The sequence below is a fragment of the Phymastichus coffea genome, unplaced genomic scaffold (assembly GCF_024137745.1).
Source record: "Phymastichus coffea isolate CEN01 unplaced genomic scaffold, Cenicafe_Pcof_1.1 PCOF00235, whole genome shotgun sequence".
NCBI lineage: Eukaryota > Metazoa > Arthropoda > Insecta > Hymenoptera > Eulophidae > Phymastichus > Phymastichus coffea.
In genome coordinates, this window is record NW_026707046.1 from 81847 (window position 1) to 99773 (window position 17927).

Genomic DNA, 17927 nt, shown 5'->3' on the forward strand with positions numbered 1-17927 from the left:
AAAGTCAAGTATCATTAGTAGTGTAAGTATTATTATCGTTGTTACTTAAATCATTTTTTTTTTTTTTTTTTTTTTTATTTATTAAGCATTTCATATCTCTATAGAGATATATATATATGCTACAGTAAAGTTACAATTTTAATTTACAGAATGTACAGTTTTCTTACAATCTATTCATTTCATATGTTACAATGATTTACACTTTTAAAGAGCATTTTTTTAGGAATTCAAAGACGCAAATACAAGCTTCGATATTTGGATCCGCAATAAGCATTTCAATACATAACGGTGGAAACAGTTTAAGTTTCATAAGAGAGTTATGTAGTTTTTTCCTAGGCTCTTCGTAGAGGGCACATTGCCATAATACATGATTTAAATCCTCATCTTCTTTTTGGCATTTACATTTAGGATCATTTACTAAATTTTTGCGATACATCGACGCTGCTAGATTATAATGGTTAGCTCGACATCTATTTATTGTAATAATAAATTCTCTCTTGAGGGATCTACCGACAAACCAAGGTTTTCTGCTACTTTTGTAATAATTATTAAAATATATAGTGCCTGTAGTAACACTTTTATCTAAATAAATCTTCTCAGATTCCGCGTACGCCTGCTTTTTAAAATCTTCATAAAGGTCAGTAAACGGAATGGCAGTGATATCAGAACTAGTGCTTTCAGTAGCTTCTTTGGCGAGAACATCTGCTTGTTCGTTGCCCGAAATACCTTTGTGGGAAGGAATCCAGAAAAAAGTTACGTTACGATTAGAGGTTGACAATGCTTTATATTTTCTTTTGATCTCTAAGATGTATGAATTAGTGGTTGAGTTGATTTTAGTCGATTTCAAAGATTCAAGTGCGCTTAGTGAGTCTGAGAAGATAAAGATTTCACGGTTTTTAGTAAGAAAGGCGATATCAATCGCTTCATTAAGAGCCAAGCACTCTGCCGTATACACAGATGCCCTGCTGTGTAATGCTTTTTTAATATGAATGTTTAAATCTGGGCAATAACAAGCTGCTCCAGTATGAAGCCCTTCAGAGATTTTGCTGCCATCCGTGTACACAGAGACTGCATGACTTTTTTCCATAAATTGCATGAACTCTTCATTCGCATTGTTACTTTCCTTCAGTCTGTTGCCTAGTTCGGTTTCGATCGGAATGGAAGTTGCTAGCGTTTCGTATTGATATTGATATATTAATAAATTGGGGTGTGTTTCGATAGCAGAGTGGTCGACCATAACAGTGGCTAAACATTTAGAAATGAGGCGAGAACTGATCTTTTTTTTCTTTTGAACAATGTAATAGAATTTAGAGATCGTTTGAGCGGTTTGGCTGTTATTGTTAGAAATTGACTTGACTAGAAAGCATTTACAAAGGAATTCAATTCTTTTAATCATTAAAGGAAGTTTCGATTCTGCGATGATTACATTGTTCGGAGTACTGTTCCTATAGCCAAGAGCAGCTCTGATTGCATTTCGCTGAATTAATTCTAACTTTTCAGCAAGTTCGATGCGTTTGGGAAAGTAGATAAAAGAACCATACTCCATTATGGATCTTACATAGCTTTTGTAAAGAAGAATAAGCGTTTCGGGGTGAGCACCCCACCACGTACCTCTCAAAAAACGAATTATATTGAGCGATTTAGAACATTTTGTTGTGACTGCGTTGACGTGTTGAGAAAATGACAATTTGTAATCAAATATAACTCCGAGAAAACGAGCCGCTTCTACTGATTTGATAGAACAATTGTCGAGCTGAATTTCGAGCGAACCCGGGGGAATATTTTTGTTGTTGAAGTGGACGAACTTAGTTTTGTAAGACGTGAGATCTAAATCAATATTTTCCAAGTTGCTTTTTATTTTTTTAATGCAATTAGTTAGAATCCGTTTTCCTCTTTTAATCGAGCCGTATTTTATGTATACTGCGATGTCGTCGGCAAACTGTGATACAATAATACTTTTTTGAATGTTTGAGAGGATGCATGCTACATATATGATATACAACAACGGACTCAAAACACCTCCTTGTGGCACCCCTTTGTAGGTTTCTCGATGATCATCCCCAAGGAAATCCGCATAAATAAGTCTTCCATAAGTTATAAATTTAATAAATAAAACTACATTTCTTGAACATCCTATATCGACAAGTTTAGTAAGAAGAATATCAATATTAATGCTATCAAAAACCCCTTGTACATCAAGAAAAGCCGCAAGGAGATGTTTTTTTTCTATAAATGCCTCTTCGATTTTCAGTGTTAACGTGGTAAGATTATCAGCGCAGGATTTGCTTTTGCGGAAGCCATTTTGACTATTTGGAAGGAGATTGTTGAATTCAATCCACCAAGAAAGTCTATTTTTTATAAGAGTATCAAATAGTTTGCACATACAAGAGGTTAGAGAGATGGGTCTCACGCCGTTGTTGTCTGCTTTGGGTATAAAGTGTATGTATGATTGCTTCCAAGTTGGTGGAAAGTCATTAGTGAGATAAATTTCATTAAATATATCTAATAAAATTAGATTCAGTTTAATTGGCAATTTCTGTAGTATTTCAAAGTCGATACCATCCATACCGGGGGCTGATTTAGTATTTTTTGTATCGAGAGCTGTGTTGAATTCGACAAAATCGAAAGGCGAATCGAAAAAAAGATTAGGCTGACATTCTGGTATCCACGATGAATCGGAAATTTTTGTTGGTAGCGAGCACAATTTTTTCAGCGCTGTGTCTATTTTTTCTGAATGTTGTAAGTTACTCGATGAGTTTTGATTACACGGTTTTGTCCAACTATTTTTTAAAACTTTACATTTTTGCATTACATAGCTCATGTTCGAATGTGCATTTAGACTTTCCGCAAATTTCACGAAGCATTCCTTTTTTTTCTTTTTGGTAGTTTTGCGAAAGAGAGCGCATTGTTTCTTATAAGTTATAAGATCTGCGAGGCTTTTTGAAAATTTCCACTTTTTGTACGAAGCGCGACGCAATCTCTTTAGTAAGGCACATTCGTTATCCCACCAAGGGAGCGGGTTACTATTCACGTGTTTTTTTTTTACAAAATTTTTAGTTCTTGGCGTACTTATTTCCATAGCTTGAGTTACTAAATAAGTAAAAAATTTATATTTTTCATTAGCCGATTTGCAGTTGTACTCTGTTGTGAAAAATAATTCGTGATTTTCTTCCAGATGATTTTGAAATTTTAACCAATCAGTTCGGACGCTTTTTATTTTAAACGACTTTTTTTCATAGCAATGTTTTTTCGTACTAACATCAATGAAAATCGGGTAATGATCAGATCCCCAAAGCTCATCATAAACAGTGACTGAGGTATTGGCATTCAAACTAGAAGAGGTTAAAATTAGATCAAGGTTAGAACTGTAATTGTGATGTATATCTTCATAGGTATATGTATCAAAATTGTGAATGTGTAAATCATGCAAATCTATTGAATTGAAAAAATATTCGCCATTATCATCGGTATCGTTACAGTTCCAAGCTGTATTGTGCGCATTAAAATCGCCGACTAACAGACAGTGCGAGCGACTGTTTACATTATCGAGCAATGTGTACCACTGTGACTGAGTTAATGGGAGGCTCGGGGATCTGTAACATGCTATGATGTCGACGGGTGGACTTACATTATTTATACAAACTCCACATATTTCCACTGATTCAGCTGGCGAAGTGAGGTTGCCAATTTCATAAAATGCTAGATTTTTTCGAACGAGGAAAATGATGCCTCCTCCTCTTTCCGTTCTTCTGTCTCTTCTAATGACAACAAAATTAGGATGGCGAATTATATGCTTCTTTGTTAGCCAGGACTCCACACATATAAGAATGTCAACATCCTTCAGGATAAGTTCAATGTCAGCTCTTCTTTTTACAAAACTTCTGGTATTCCAGAAAACTATTTTAAGGTTAATGTCTTTTAGATCAGGATCCATTTTTTTTTTTATTCTTTTGAATGTTATACTACTTTTTCACACCTATGTTTCATCGGCACTAGATTCACCACTAACTTGGAGCTCAATAGATGAATTGTTTTTTTCGAGTTTTTTAATAATTCTGTTCATTCTCGATTTTAAATTTCGATCGTCAATATTATCATGAGCAGCTTTTATCATTAGCAGCAATCCATCAGTTTTTTCAGTGTATTTCTTTGCTTCCTCGGGGATATTAAAGCAACCGTGGGATGTCACTAAAAAGTTTGCAAAATCGTCAAAACACAACGGGTAAATATCCTTTCCTTTCTCAAGTACTTCTGAAGCAGACTTTAGAATTGTTTTTATTGCCATAAAGTGGCCATCCTTATTTTTATTTGTGGAATCAAGTTTGTTGTCAGTTGTTGAGAGATTTACCGGAGAATTTGATTGTGACGAAGTACTGCTATTGCTTAAAGACAGATGTCTTTTTTTAGGCAAAGCTGGCATAGCAAACAGGTTATTTTGTTTATTCTTCGACGGACGAGTACTTTCAGGTAGTTTGGGAGGCGTTATAACAGATTCTTCTTGAATGTCTATCCCAGTAGGTGCAGTCATTTGTACAGGTTCGACGTCGTTGGAAGTGTTGGTATTATCACTCAAGTTAGCGTCTTTGTTTACATCACTAGAGCTCGGACAGTGTTTAGCTATATGGCCTTCGATGTTGCATATGAAGCACTTAAGTGTATCAGTGCTCGGGTAAATATAGTAGGAGAGATCTCCAAGATCTATTTTAATTACTTCTGGCAGTTTTGAAACGTCATTGGGGTCGATGTAGGTTTGTCTCCGGGAACTTAACACATGATTGTAACCGTCTTTGGCTATGGAAGCTTTTAAAGTAGTAATTGGAGCGAATCTCTTCACACCAAGAGTGTCCATGATATCTTCAATAAGGTGATGAGGGATCGGAGGCGCAACATTTGAGAAAATCAATCGTTTTTGTTTCGAGGCTAAAGGTCTGATGGGAATTTCGATATCTTTAACTTTCAGCGAAGTATACTTGTCTGTGAGCTCATCGACTAATGTTTTGCTTGATAAATACAAACACACACGATTCTTGGAAATTCTAGTCGCGTAAATTATATTTTCTGGTTTGACAATATCACCAATTGCACACGTGTAATCTGTTAGCGTTTATTCGTTCGAACACTCCATTATCAATCCTTGTTCTCTCACTGGGAAATCACTACTTTGTGTGGCTGCTGCATAACTTGGACTTGAATCTGAACTGACTTTGTATGTAAAAACTTTGGCACTAGTATTCTGTGAAGATTGGCTTTTGGTTAGAAAAACCATCTTGTTTGTTGTTGATATTCTTTCTAACTAGAGTGCAATAAAAGTATTGCACCCGTGTGAAGAACAATGAGATGGGCAGGGCCCAAAGTAACTTCGCGCGCGGCGAAAATTTGCGCGGTTTGTTGACAGACACGGAGCGATAGTATACACGTCTGCTCACGATGAAAGCCGAAAACCGAATCCTTAAATCATTTTGTTAATACATGCGAGCAATTAATATTCTTATATGTTTTTTTTAATAAAATTCAATGGGTATTTAATTAGCTAGTTAATGGGTATTTATTAGTTTATTAGAGAGTTGATGATTAACTGAATGTTTTTATTATGAAAATGTTTGTCAGCAAGTTGGATAGTTTTTTCTGTGATGTTATAAATAATTACTATTTTCTATGAAATAGGATAGTGGAACCAATAGTGAATGTATTGTCCCGAGGCAGTCACTTTTCGGTACCAATTAAAAAGTTGACGGAAGATTTTAACGGCTAATTATTAAGAAGTCCAGGAAACTGATATTTTTATTATTTAAAAATTGACAACTAGTTTTTAATAATTACTTTTTATTTTGTCGAAAACATCAATTTGAAAGTAAATACAAATAAATGTTATCCTCGGTAAGTTGTAAAGCCACGGTAAACCCATGTGTTTAAATTTAAACGTTTGCGACGGGACAAAGGAAGGGGAAAAATAAATGTGTGCTAAAGACAAGACAATTCTTTCTCCGGCCTCGACCGGTCGCCAGCGGAGCAGTCAGCCGATAATGTGTGCAGCTTTTATTTGTTTGGTTTGGGCGCCAGCTACCGTGCTCCCGAGTTAGGAGAGCAGGTAGCGCTGCAACATCGGCTGTCGCGGGGGAACGGATTGACGATGCGATGATGGTCGATCAGCGTTCTCTTCCTGGTCGCTGGGGTTTGTCGGATGGTTTCCCCGTTGTCTCCTTCCTCGTAGTCGTCGTCATGCACCGATCTCGCGCGCAAGCACCTATGGGAGATGAAAGAGGGAGCATGAAATCCTATACGGGATCGTTCGAGAGAATACCGAACGGAAGAAGAGGGGACAACGGGTGGTTTTTAGCCACCCACGGCTGCGGTTCGTCGGCTAGTCGGTGTTACTCGGGGTACGAGGATCTTGCCTCGGGAGCGGGTACATCGGGTGGCGTCTCCTGGACGCCTCGTTGACAGGCCAGTAGATAAGAGAGGTCCCCTCCGGTTCGTCGTCGACTGGTGGCGTGGTTCGCATGACAACGGTTATCATCGGAATGGTAATCAAATCATACGCGCGATCAAATCAAATCGCACGCTCGATAATCTCGGGACCGACCGTGAAAGCTACGGGGGATGAGGTGGTTAAGCGGGCAAAGTCAATAAGAACAATAAATTAATATGGACTCGAGTTTATCAAACTAATTCAAGAAATCCCCGGGTCAACCCAAGGCCAATCGCTCGCGATGGTCTACCTGATCTAATCCAGTAGAGGTAGGAGTGGCGCACCGCGACGCGACGTCGACTTGGACGGACGATAGTTGATGCGATCGGTCTCGATGGATTACGAACGCGCGGTTATGCAACATCCAAATTATCTACTTCGCGCTAAAGCTCAGGAATTTATTCAAGTAAACATACACGCGCGGAATTGGTCGGTCGCGTGAAGGTCAGTTGCTACTCGATCGACATTACTAGCATCTCCAGCAATAATCATATAACGGAAAACAGGGGCTAATGATGCGCACATGGAAAACTTGTCTGTCGAACGAAGGTCAGACGCGACTCGCGTAATATATCCGATTGGCTTCACAAATAACTTCGTTAACGCGCGTATGCGACTCGTCGCCCGCGCGAAGGTCGTTCGGCAATCAACGGACAATTACGCAACGAATCTACAACTAGCGTACACGGATAAATCGGCCGGTCACGCGAAGGTCAGGCTTTGTCTAATCGCAACCTATGGGAAAGTCGTTCCAAGAAATCGGCAATAACTACGTGTATGCGGACAATCTTACGTTACTCGTAAAACGGGGGAAAAGCTCATTATCAATTAGCGAATCGGTAAGGTTAGGCGAAAATTTTACGGCACATGAACGCGCGCGTGAAGAATCCGCCTTCGGACACTAAACGGAACAACGGCGCAACAAAGAAATTCGCCTGAAAGGTCAGCGACGAAAATGCGCGCACAAGTGAATCGGACGAACGCGCGAAGGTCATACGGCACTCCCGTAAACACAGACGTTCAGCAATCACGCGATCTAACAAAAAAATAAGCGTACTTAATCGGGCGCCTTTGTGACACAAACGCGACTACGGCCACCGCCGCAAATGCCGCCGTAGCTACCGCTACTGTTGCTGCTGCTGCTCCTACCGACACTGCTGTTGCTGGTTACCGCTGCTTGCTGGGCTGCGGTTTGCTGCTACTGCTACTCGCTCCTCACTCTGCTTCGCTACTTACTCTGTCTGCTTCGCTGCTTACTCTGCTTCGCTGTTTACTCGGCTTCGCTGCTCACTTCGCGGACTTATGTGGCTGGTCGGCCCCAGCACTCGGCGGGTACTCGGGTAAAGGTCCTCTGGTCGGCACCAGGGCTCAGTGAGTATTCTGGTCGGCACCAGAGTTCAACGGGTACTGGCGCGGCGTTTTTCGGCGACGCGCGGCTTCTCCTTGCTTACCTCTCCTTAACGGTTATACGATTGGTCGGCTTGTTGCTAAGCCGGATGTTAGCGCCGTCTATATCGGTATTTCATGGCAGCGTAATTTCGTTATTGGTCGAGACCTGGCGCCTAATTACCTTACTGGTTGCAAAGATAGCGTCGGTTTTACTTCATTCACCTAGCCACCCCTAAGCTGGTACCGATTGGCTAATCCGTTAGCGTCGCTTGCCTATCTTTGTCTATCAGCCGCTCGTTAGTCTTACCGATTCCCCTCGCTCGCGTCCGATCGGTCTCGTATCGGTTGTCTCGCTCGCTCTCACGCACTCGGTTGCCCCTATTTCGGTTTAACCAGGTCTGCCTTAGTTAACGGGGGCTTGCGATCAGCTGATACCAGCTGGAATCTTTACGGGCATCCAGCTTCCTGGGGGTGTCGGACCGGGTCGTGAGCGCGCGAGGGGTTGTACGCGGGCGTAAGGGTCGTGCGCATCGGTCGGGAAGATTTCAGGTGACCATAGGTCGCGAGATCTCGGACATGTGTGGGTGGGCTTGTGCGGCAACAGCTGTTCGGCCGCACGTTTCTATCCGGAGCGGGGCTAGCATAAGGTAGCGTAGTTTTTCTGTGATGACGCATCATCACATAGCCCCCCACTAATCCAGTGTATTTCACATGCACCGTGATTGGTTGGTTATCGCGGGTCCACTGATGATCTGTCCGTTTCTGGTTCTCGGCTGCTGTTCGGTTGCCTGAAAAGATGATTAGGGAAGGTCGGACAAGGTCAAATAAATGCAATTAGGTATGATTAATAGGCCCAGCGGCCGGTTTATTATCTGTAGTCTAGTCGCTACTGGATTCTTCGCAGTAGTTTGAACTGCGGGTTCTCCTGGTCCTCTTTAAATTCCGGCGTTCTGCCGCGGCCATAGCCTCCACGGCTTGACGGAGTCTATCTAACTCCTGCAGGCGGTCCTCAATGTCATGTTCTTCATCATGTGAGGTCCTAGTGGGGGGTCGACTGTGGTTTGGGTGATGACGGTGTTGGCGTCTGTTGTCCTTAGGAGGGCGTGGAATAGCGCCGGTTGCTGGTCCTGGTCTATTTATAGTTGTTAGTTGTACCACCTCTTCGTAGGAAGGGGGTTGGGGCCTCTGGATGCACAATGTTAAATGCTGGTCGGTTCCTGGCGACGCTAGTACTCCTCCGCGCATCTCAGGCAAGACTCAACCCCGGTATCCCTCCGGCCACAGTTGCCGCAATAATGGTTGGCTTCAGACGGTCGTGGGCATGTTCGGTAGTTGTGTTCGGGCATCTAGCAGTTGAAGCAACTGCGGCCAGGAGGGTCTACGGTCGGGTCTGTGGGGATTCCCGAAGCCTGCTCCGGTATCTTTGGGGCGGGTTTCGTGGTTTGTCCAGAAGCGAACACCTCGAGGTGGTGGTGGGCGGGTTGGGGGGCCTGGTTCGTCGCTAAACATGTCCGATTGGTCCACTATGCTTACTAGGTAGTTGAATTCCAGATGTCTTCTAAGATTATTCTTTCTTCTTTGGCCATCCCCCCCCCGGATCCTCCTTTCTTCCAGTTCGCGGGTTAAAGTGGTCCTATCAACTGCAGTCCGCAGGGTTTGGTTGACGTCCACGACCGGTAGCCATCCCGGGTGTGGATAGTGTTGAGATGATACCTCGTGTTGGTCTTTTGCCGGTGAGCTTTCGGCAGTGGTTGTTGTCGGCGTCGGCTCCCCTGGACTGTCTTCGGATAGATTTTCCCCCCGAGTGGTGAGGACTACCGATTTTCCTGGGCTGGATGACTGGTCTCTGGAGTTGAGTCTCGTTTGGTCGGTTTGGGTTTGTCTGTGGGGCTATCCAAGCCTTCTCCTTTAGTTAGGAGAATGATTCCCAACTCGTCAGAGCTCTGGCTGCTCTCCCCAGGTTTGTTTCCATTCGTCTTTCCAGTAAGACCTGCCAGATGTAATATTTTTCTGGTTTGTTCCTCCGGGGGAACCAGGATTGCCACCCTTTTCGCGGCCAGGGTTAGTCGGTCCTGTAGTTTTGAGGGTGGTGGCTGGTCTTTTCCGAGGCGAGCCTTCTCTTTTAAGATCTCCTCCTCGATCTCCATTATACAGGGTGTCCAAAAAGTTTCGGGACACCCCAGTAAGTCCTGAGATATAACTATTTCCGAGGAGATTAAGGTTATTCCTGTAGTAACTTTGAACGAGGAATCCAGTGGTGACCTTGGTTTTGACCTTGAGCTTAACCTTCAAGGTCATTTCAAGGTCAATTTTTTTTTCAAATGGGAACCCCTATTTTTAACAACGGTAATCGAAAGAGCGGGAAATTTTACGTCAAAAACAGTATTTTAAATTTTTTTTTCATGGCCTTGAGAAGGTCGATTTAAGGTCAAATGCTTGAAAAACTGCATAAAAGCGTTTTTTTAATTTTTAAGATATCAAAAAATGACCTCTACAAAATTTGTTCAGAACAGAGTGGGCCACCCAATGCACCAAAAACCTTTAACCTCATTTTGAAGGTCATTTCAAGGTCGAAGTGTTTTTATAATGGAAACCCCTATTTTTGACCCCGGATTCGCACATAGCGCGAAATCAGAAAGAAACATTCAAAACGCAGTGAGTGGAAAAAACTTATCCGGCAAAAAAACTATACCTATGTCTCTGCTTGCTCCTCATTTAAAACAACTTGACTTTCGGTTTGGATAACCCGTTACTTTATTTATCAAACAATCAAAGGTGACCTTGAAATAACCTTAAAATGATCTTGAAGGTCAAAGATAAGGTCACTGTAACATGCTCCCAGTAGAATTTAATAAATTTAGCCCGAAACATTTTGTAAAGGTTTCGCGAATAATATTGGATCTAAATTTCACATGACCTTAGCGATGAACGTCGCGGATCAATCGAAACTCAACATAATAACTTATCCAAACGTCGGATTTCGCGCTCTGTGCGAATCCGGGGTCAAAAAGAGGGGTTTCCATTACAAAAAACACTTCGACCTTGAAATGACCTTCAAAATGAGGTTAAAGGTCAAAGGTTTTTGGTGCATTGAGTGGCCCACTCTGTTCTGAACAAATTTTGTAGAGGTCATTTTTCGATATCTTAAAAATTAAAAAAACGCTTTTAGGCAGTTTTTCAAGTATTTTACCTTAAATCGACCTTCTCAAGGCCATGAAAAAAAATTTTAAAATATCGTTTTGGACGTAAAATTTCCCGCTCTTTCGATTGCCGTTGTCAAAAATAGGGGTTCCCATTTGAAAAAAAAGTTGACCTTGAAATGACCTTGAAGGTCAAGCTCAAGGTTAAAACCAAGGTCACCACTGGATTCCTCGTTCAATGTTACTACAGGAATGACCTTAATCTCCTCGGAAATAGTTATATCTCAGGACATACTGGGGTGTCCCGGAACTTTTTGGACACCCTGTATAAGAAGAGATCGAGAAGGAGGGGGAAGGGGGTTTAGTCCTCTGGACCTCGGGGTCTCAGTCACCTTTTCCTCTTCGTCTGATGAAGATAGGGTGATTATTGCTGGCTGGAGTGAAGCAACCTCCGTCGGCCGGAACTCTTGGTCAGGTCGATGTATCGATGGGCGCCGTGCCCTGGCCCCGAATTTCGGGGGCATCATCGTATCTATAAATCAAAAGGTCTGAATTTACGATCAATAGGGGGGTCTATTAGTCAAGGTCAACAACCAGCACCAGTCGTGCGATATTAGTCTGGTTAGTTCATTGGCGTGGTCTTATCCTGCTTACTTTGTACGGCTCTAGTTATGCGTTAGTCATTCGACAGGTCATCTAATATTGATCGGGCTTTCCCACTTTATACGGTTTCAATTGCGTTACATGAGCTTTCCCTATTTCCTTGCCAGATGTATTTTCGATAACGTATACATTATCAGATATCTGTCTCTTTATCCGAAGTGGTCCCTCAAATTTTCCTGCTAATTTTGCTGAAAATTGGTTGGTCGCACTGGACAAATTATGAGCTTTCTTCCATACTAGGTCCCCTATTTCATATCGTGTCATCTTCCTACCTTTATTATATCGTTCAACTATTTGATAATGAGCTTGATCCAGTTTATCTTGAATTGCTTCGCGAAGGTCATCCAGTTTCCTTAGTCGGTCTACCCACTCATTCGGGTCTGACACTACTTTATTTTCGGTGGACTCTACCTTCCGGCGTAGGCTTTTGGAAGGTCTTGGTTGTCGCCCGAAATTTAGGAAGGCTGGTGATGTTTGCGTGGTCGATTGCACTGCCGTGTTTATCGCGTAGCGAAATTCATTTAGATGCTGGTCTCAATCTTTATGGCTGTCATTGATAAAGGTCGCGATCATGGTCTTTAACGTGCGGTTCGTGCGTTCGACGGGATTAGCTTGCGGATGGTATGGCACGGTCGTAACGTTTTAATACCATATTTTTGCAACATGGTATCCACGTATTTATTGGCATATTCCTTGCCATTGTCGGTTAGCAGGTAGTCAGGGGTTTCCCATCGAAATAGTATTAATTCCTCGAAAGCTCGGGCGACACTTTTGCCATTAGCTGCACGTACCGGCTTCAACTCTAAGCAGCGCGTGAATAGGTCTTAAAACACTAGGAGATACTTGTTCTGAGTTTTGCTCCTGGGAAATTCCATAGTGTCAGTTGCTACTACTGCCCATGGTCGGTCAATATTCCGCCGGCCCATCAAGCCCTGGGGTCCTAATTGACTGGCTTTATACTTCTGAAATTTCTAACAGCGGGTTACATAGTTGTATACGTCGGTATATATCCCTTTCCAGTAGTAGTCTTGGGCGATTCTCAGATAGGTCTTCTCAACTCCTAGGTGTCCGGTCGTCGTCAGGCAGTGGGTGTCGTGTATTATCTGGTGTCTAAATTCGTCAGGTACTACGAGCTCCCAACTAGTCTCTCCATCTGTAATCGGGTCAGTTGACTCATCTAGTCGATGATAATATAGCATATTATCCTCGACCTTCCAGTCCGGGAATTTTGCTGGATTCTGATTAATGTCCCATCGTCGTCGCAGGTACCAGGTGTCCTTAATCAGCTTAAAGGCTAATACGACATCTGGCCCTGGTGACATTCACGATAAAGCATCGGGTAGGCCATGCAGGTTCCCCTTCCGATATTTAACGGCGATGGGCCATTGTTGTAGCTCTAGGATCCACTGACCTAGGCGGCCTTTTGCTTCTTTGTTGCTAAAGAGCCAGGTCAGGGCGCTGTGGTCAGTCACGACGGTAAACTCATATCCTTCCAGATATGGTCTCAATTTGTTTATCGCATATATTACAGCCAAACACTCTTTCTCAGTCACGGAATAATTACGTTCAGGTCATGTTAACGATCTGTTGATATATACTATCGGATGTTAGCCATCGTCGAACTCTTGGCTTAGCACTCCTCCGACGGCGAAATCACTCGCATCGGTCTGGACGGTGAAGTTTCGGCTAAAATCGGGACGAGCTAATAGTGGAGCTTGCGTTAGAGCTTGTTTTAGCGTTTCGAAGGCTAATTGCTGTTCCAGTTCCCAGGTATACACTTGATTCTTCTTCGTCAGTTTCTGCAGCAGAACTTTGATCTCAGAGCAATTCTCAATGAATAGGGAATACCACTCCACCATTCCTAACAAACTCTTCAATTGCGTGACGGTGCGAGGTACTGGGAGTTCTAATACTGACTTCGTACGGTCCGGGTCTGGCCGAAGTCCGCCGTGGTCCTATAGAAATCCCAGATAATTAAGGCGGGAGCATCCAAATTCACATTTCTTAGCGTTGATTTGTAAGCCGGCGTCATTGAGTCGTCTGCGGACTAACTCCAAAAAGTGTAAATGGTCGTTAAAACTTTCTGTTGCATTATAATGTCGTCCAGGTAAGGGAAAACATATGGTTCCTAGTAGGGTCCGAATTGGGCATCGGCTAGTCGTTGAAACGTAGCTGGTGCATTTACTAGTCCGAATGGCATCACTACAAACTCCCATAATCCCTCACTAGGACTCGCGAAGGCAGTGTATTGGCAGCTATCTTCTTCTAATGCGATTTGAAAGTAGGTTTGTCGTAGGTCTATCTTGCTAATGTATCGTGCATGTCTAAGTCGGTCCAATATCGAGTCGTCCATGTTTGGAAGTGGGTATGCGTCTTGGCGGGTCACCTTGTTCAGATTTCGATAGTCAATGCAGAACCTCCAGGTCCCGTTAGGCTTTCGGATCATTACAGGTGCGCTCCTCCAGGCACTCTTAGACGGTCTTATGATTTCTAAGTCATACATCCTCTTAATCTCTTCTCGGCTAATCTTCTGTACTGCTGGTGACATTCTGCGTAATCCTTGCCTAACTGGCTTAGAGTCCCCTACGTCGATCAAATGCTTCACTATGGGCGTGCATCCTAACTGGTTAGTCTCAGGTGGAAGCAGCCTCTCTGTTACTTCATTTAGCCTTGCGGTCTGGGCGGTCGTCATTTCTATCAGCCCCGCACATTCCGCAGAGAAGGCTGTAGCATCGTTTGGTTTACGAGGCCTCAAATAGTGCCATCGTCCCCCGTGCACTCTCCATTTCTTGTCCTTGAATAGTAACACCATGTCCCACATTCAGCTAAGAAATCTAATCCTAGGATGATTGGCGGTCCGGTCAGGTTAGTCATCGCTTTGATGTTAAACCTTGCCGTATGCCCATCACAGCTTACTTGGAGTAGTAGCTCTCCTTCTGTTCACTTAATCACCCCGGTCACCCTTTGTATTTCACTAAAACGCGGTATTAGTCGGTCTCGGTACTGGGCTGTGATCGTGGATCAAATGATAGATACTGACGCACCTGAGTCTATCAGGGCGTCGTATACTATCTTGCCGATCGTAATAGGGATGAATAGACGGTTGTTGTAAGGTGCGCTCTTAACTTGGAGGGTCCCTGGCTTATTTGTAGCCCCATTTTGGTCAATTCTGGACTCGTCTGATCGATCGGTCAATACGTCGAATGACGTAGGCTTTTCTGAGCATCACCGTCTTACTTTTTCCCTTGGTGCCAGTCTCTGTCCCGCCTGGCTCCCAAGGTCCTATCGGGCTCTTTGGCATCCGTCTCCCTGAGTTATTTTTTTTTTTTTTTTATTGAGCTTTATCAACTGCGATGCAGTTTATTACAGCTATACTATAAGTGTTATATACAGAACATTTTACATTATTTTCGCTTAGTATGTACAGGGTTCGTTATGATGTATACAAACTTTGTTATGATTTATACATAAATCTTGCGGGATTTTACATTTTGCTGGTTTTAAATGTTAATATTACATTTTTTTAAAAAGGAAAGTATATGTTCGCACGCATTGACATCAGGGTTCGCGACAATGGACTCTATATTTAAGGGTAGTTGATACTGCAACTTTTTGAGATTAGCCAGAAGGGACAATCTTTGGGAGTTGTATAAATTACATTGCCAGAGAATGTGATTGATGTCTTCCGGATTTTGATTACATTTACATAATGGGCTATCTACAACCTTTATTTTGTAAAGTGATGCTGCTAAACTGTAATGGTCACTTCTGATGCGATTGACTGTGACGATGAGTTCCCTTTTTAGCTTGAATTTACTGAACCAAGGGAATTTCGCTTCCTTGTAGAAGTTTTTAAAAAAATTTTTGCCAGTCGAGCTTGCTTGGTTTATTATTACTTCTTTAGTTTGATTTTTGCAAGTTAATTTGAAGCTTTCGAAACAGTCTGTAAAAGAAACTTCTCCTGCATCAGTAAGTTCGCATTCAGTGGCCGCTTTTGCTACGCTGTCGGCAATTTCATTACCTTCAATGCCTCGGTGTGACGGAATCCAGAAAAAGTTTGTAGACTTGTGAGGTTGAGTTAGATAGAGATTCGTTAGCTTAGTTTTTATTTCGAGAATGTACGGATTAGTTTTTACACTGAGTTTTTTTGACGCGAGAGAAGTGAGAGCACTGAGTGAATCAGAAAAAATGAAAATGTTACTATGCTCGCTATTTGCGGTTACATTAAGCGCATCGCTCAACGCTATACACTCGGCAGTATACACCGATGATAGAGAGTTAATTCTTCTTTTCACTTCGAAATGATTTTCCAGTGCAACGCATGCGGTTCCTACGCCGTGAGAGGTTTGACTGCCATCTGTGAACAGCGCTAGGGCGCTATTTTCTCGTATAAAATCAGCTACTTGTTTATTTGGGTCGGAGGAATGTTTCAGTTTTTCGCCAAATTCAGTATTCACAGAGATGTTAATAATTTGATCACGAAAGTTGTGACAATACAAGTGCGTCTTTCCTTTATTAATTATTTTGCCAATTAGTTCCATTGAGTTGATAATACTTTGACTGATGATTTTTTTGGGATTTTTGGAGTGTTTTTTATTTATATAGTAAAAGCGTTTCACTGATTTAAAGGTCTGTGAATCATGACAAGAAAATGTTTTAGCCAAGAAGCAGTTGGAAAGGTAAAATGCTCGGTGTTCAAGGAGAGATATCTTAGACACAGCTATTAGTATATTTTTTGGAGTACTCACGCGAAGACCGAGAGCTTTTCTCAATGCACTAAACTGAAGTTTTTCGAGTTTATCAACAGCGCTTTTACGAGAAGGAAAATAAATGAAGGATCCGAAGTCGATTATAGACCGTGCAAAACTTTTATAGAAGGTGAGGAGCGTGGTGGGATCGGCTCCCCACCAAGTTCCACAGAGGAACTTAATAATGTTGAGTGCTTTGGAACATCGTTTGTGAACTGAATCAATTTGTCGGAAAAATGAAAGCTTGTAATCGAAAATAATTCCTAAGAAGCGAACTGATTCACTTGATTTTATGGTGTTAGGACCAACTTTGATTACTGTTTCTCCAGGAAGAATGTTGTTGTTGTTGAAATGAATAAGATCAGTTTTTTCTGGCGCAAGCTCTAATCCTAGCTTTTTGAGATTGTTTTCAATAATTTAGATTGCTTTTTGAATTATGCTCTTGGCTCTTTTTAGCGAGGTGAATTTGATGTAGATCGCGATGTCATCTGCGAATTGTGACACTTCAACGCTTTTTTGCAAGTTTTCTGTTATACTACTAACATAAAGAATGTAAAGTAGTGGACTTAAGACTCCGCCTTGAGGAACACCTTTAGTGGCAAGTCTGGGGTTGTTGGGGCATGAATCTGAATAAATTAGCCTTTCGTAAGTGATAAATTTAATAAATATTAGGAGTTTCTCTGGGCAGCCGATTGATGCTAATTTATTAAGTAAAATATCAATTTTGACATTATCGAAAGCACCGCGTACATCTAAGAAGGCGGCTAAAACTTCTTTTTTCTCTACGAAAGCTTCTTCGACTTTGAGGGTTAGATTTGACAGGTTGTCCGAGCACGAATGTCCTTTACGAAAGCCGTGTTGACTAGCAGGAAGAAGATTATTTTGCTCAGCCCACCATTGGAGTCTATTTTTTACCATTGTTTCGAAAAGCTTGCATACGCAAGAAGTTAACGATATAGGGCGGACGTTTTTGTCATTGCTCTTGGGTATGAAATTGTAAAATTATTATTTATGGTTGATGATATGTAAAATAAGTCATATAACAAATGAAATTGCCGGACTAGAAATTGGGAGCGAGACTATGAATGTTGAGCCGGGTTGCATAACAGGAGGAAGGTCGCTAGAAGGACAAAATCGTTATTATGTACACATCATATTTATTTGGTTGCAACCACAATAAAATAAATACTTCATCCTTAACTCGACAATACTACTTTCAGTCGTGTGTCATTAAATTAGACGATAAATAACAAGTTGATAATTTAATCATAAATAAAATCCAGAAACAAATACTCGAAACAAGATATGCGGTTTCGTCAATTCACATACAAATAAAATCTGTGTTATATTAAAGTTCAAACAACATTTAAATCCAATTACGGAGATTATAACGAATGTGTCCTTACTTTAATTCGTAATTGAAGAATGATTGCTCGCAATGCTCGGCTTTCTTGTACCACACACGGATATATATATTGAAATCCGCAGCCGCCACGTGGCTCGATACTTGCGAGGAAA